The sequence below is a fragment of the Olea europaea genome, chromosome 12, assembly GCF_002742605.1.
Source record: "Olea europaea var. sylvestris chromosome 12, O_europaea_v1, whole genome shotgun sequence".
Lineage (NCBI taxonomy): Eukaryota > Viridiplantae > Streptophyta > Magnoliopsida > Lamiales > Oleaceae > Olea > Olea europaea.
This window is the reverse complement of record NC_036248.1, coordinates 4,824,221-4,827,680: the sequence shown is the minus strand read 5'-3', so window position 1 is coordinate 4,827,680 and position 3,460 is coordinate 4,824,221. Positions and strand designations below refer to the sequence as shown.

Sequence of the window (3,460 nt, the reverse complement as noted above, 5' to 3'; positions counted from 1 at the left end):
AGTTAAACGAGGGGTTCGCTTAAAATTGCTCAACTTAGCAGCTAGGTTCTTTCTCTCCTCACGAGTAGCAGTTATATCTGATTGGACAATCGATAGGCTAGTGACAAGTTGCGCTAATTGTCTAGTGAGTTCATCAAATTGGGATGGATCCATTGTCAATGTATTGGAAATAGAGATGACAAGACGACCACTATGCAACTACATGCAATGTAATACCAACTAAATGATGTGCTATGATGAGATCATTGAACAATACGTGCAAGCAATGGAAAATAACTTGTACCATTTTTTTTAATTTAATTTTAAATATTGGGATTAATTAAATCCAAAACAAGCTAATACTGCTAGTACATGTAAAATGGCAAAGCAAGGGTCAACACTAGTCAAATTCTCCAATCAATTTAAGTGGGGAACAATGGAACTCAATTCGGTCACTGGTGTCAATTCGATTAATGGTTTTGACCAAGTGAGGTTTAAGGCTAAAATTATCACAATAACAGCAGCACAAGATTTTAATTGATGCAATTTTAAAAATGAAGTAGTAGTATAAACCAATACTAAATATAGATCAAGGACTCCCTGTTGTTTAGTTTTGATTATTTGTATGCCGCTTGATCTGAATTGTCGACTTATAAGCCCCAACTATGCTTCTGTTCTTCCTTTCGTATCCAATGATTTTAGCTCCTGTAGACTGTAACTTGTGCTGGTTCTGGTATGGACGTAAAACTGTGTGTAGTGACCGTGGCTTTTAGATTGTTGAGATGGACGAGAAAATATAAGAGTGTGGTAATTGTGGTGAAAGTGTATGATCTTGGGTTGGTGGTGGTGGCCTATAGCGACAAAGCGATAGTGCTCTGGATGCCTGGGTACTATAGATAATGAAGTGGTGGCGTGATGGTGATTAGAGGTGGCAGCGGCAAGAGAGTGGTTATGAGAGAGAAATCGGGTGAAACTGTGGGGTATTTGATGTTAATGGATTGGTTATAATTGGGCTTGGTTGGATATTTGGGACTGATCATGGGTTGAATGGTGTTGGGCCGATTGTGATAATATGTGATAAGTGGGTTGGATTTAGTGTTTATTGGGCTGAAAAGCAAGTGGATTGGCTAAATAGATGATGAGAGATTGGCTGTGCGTTTAGTGGGCTTTGGGAGTAATTTGGGCCACTAGCTTATGGCCCAAGTGTTTTGATAAAAAAATGAATGGAGTAGGTAATAGAGATGGAATATATGGGTTGAAAGGTTAAGTAGGCTTAAATGCTAGGGTTTGGGATTTGTGGAACAACACCACAATTATTTTTTATTTATTTATTTATGAGCAGTAGCAACAGTAGGAGGGAAAAAATGAGTTTTTTTTTTTGGTGTGAACAGTAACTTTTTTTTTTTAACCTGATAATACAAAAAAAAAATGAATTTTCGTGTGTGAATAGTACCCGTGAACAGTAACAGGCTTTTTTTTTTTTTTTTTGGGAACAACTATGAAGAAGTTGGAAAAATAATAACTTGGCTGCTCATGCTAAAAGTTTATTCGTTTGTGTTGTTCCACAAGTTCTTAGGAAAGAAATAGAAAGAGATTTTTGGATTGGAGATGAGAGATTACCCAAGTTTAGGCTTTGATATCAAATTTGATGCAGCACCAAAAGGATGATTAATAGAGATAGAAGAAAGATTCAGAAAGAATGGGGAATTAAGGGAGGGGATAGAAGAAGAATTCAATAGAAGAAGAGGAGGGCTGCGCCATAAACCACCAAAATAATTATTCATTCATTATCAACTGAAAGTTACAATGCAAAATAGGTTTAAATAGTAAAGCAACCCTAACGAGCTTGAGCCCAAGTCCATACAAGTCCAAATTTAAATAATAGTCCAAGAAAATAAATAAAACTTAACTAAAATAAGTAAACGTCGTCCGATGTCCTCATCACCATGTTTTAGATTTTCACTACTACACACACAAAAGAAAAATAATAAACTGGACAAAACAGAGCACAATCAACACAAGCCATTAAATCACCAAAAAAATCAAACTCACATCATAAACACAGCATGAAAAGCCACTGAATTATTACAAATAGCATACAAAAGAAAATAATCACATAAACGAGAAAGAAAATGAAAAAATAAAACAAATCCTGATTACAACTGTTTCAGTCTCCATAGTTTATACGTATAATCACCAAATACTCCAAATAACGTTTCAGGTAAGCAGAAAATATCAAAATATGAAAGCGTTAAAAGTGAAATCACACTGATAAAAATAGAGAACAGCGATTGTGATAAGATTAAATCAACGTGGATGCAATCCAGGCTTCAACGGAAGCTGCGTTACACTCTTTCTCTAACATATATGGGATCCGAATTTATATTAATTCGGATTTTCCATTTTATTTTTTCTTTCTTCTCTCCAAAGAAAACTTGGGAAGCAGGTGAAAACTGAAAAGTTTTTACTTGTTTATGAACTACAGTGTGGAAATCATCTGGTCCGAGGGTTATAGCAAGGAAAGGTGCACTATCATGCATTGGGGTTTTATGGCGATAATTTCGCAGATTCGATTGATGTAAATATGAGACAGGCGAATGTGCATTGTGCTATATCACAATATATAAATTTATTTATCAAGATTTCATTTAATCAAAATCTCACCAACTAAATAAAATTTTTTTTTCTCCCAATTTCTTTTTGCCGCCTCATTGATCTGTAATACAACAAACATTTTCCTTATGGCTATTTGTTATTTTATGAAAGAATAATGTTATGCTTATGAATTATCACTCCATATTGGGTCATCTTATTGGACCCGAACTAGGTCCATTAGTGTTGGACCCCAAAGCCGAGGCTCTGACAATGCCAACAGAGGCGCAGTCGAGGCCTTAAGAAGTCTAGCCGAAGCACTGCCGAGACGCCTATTATTTTGCTCACCTCGTATTGGGCTCAGACTTAGGCCCACTAACCTGTTTGGCCCCGCTTCACATCCATTTCTCTATATATATGGATTCAACTCACACAATCAAGGTAGGTTTTACACTCTCTAGCCAACCCCCCATCTCCATACTATTGCACTCTATATATCTATTTCCGTCCGACTGTTGACTTGACCGTCGGAGTGCAAATGGTCGCCGGACCCTTTTCTTGTCCGATCGCCTTTACCTCTTGACGGGGTGCTACTCGCGCAGATTTCGAGGGGGAGAGACTATGGAACCTGTTGAAATCATTTTTGGAGGTCAATAGATTGGTGCCGTATGTGGAAAACAGTACATTAACCATGTTATACCACATCCCAGAAAGCCATCGAAAAAATCGATTTTTCTACCAAAAGGGAAAGCAGTAACCAAAAATTGAAGAAAAAAATGGCTGCTGGAATTGGAGTTCAAAACGGGGTCATTTTTGAGGATTTTCTTCGAGGTTCATGGTGAAAAATCAGTCATTGAAAGGATGAACAACAGAGTTATTAGCAAGCAAA

At 36.9% G+C, this 3,460-nt stretch overlaps 1 pseudogene; it reads right to left on the bottom strand.

The window, feature by feature from the left end:
* LOC111406469 overlaps positions 1–3,460 on the bottom strand; it is a 10,642-nt pseudogene that overhangs the window by 6,236 nt on the left and 946 nt on the right.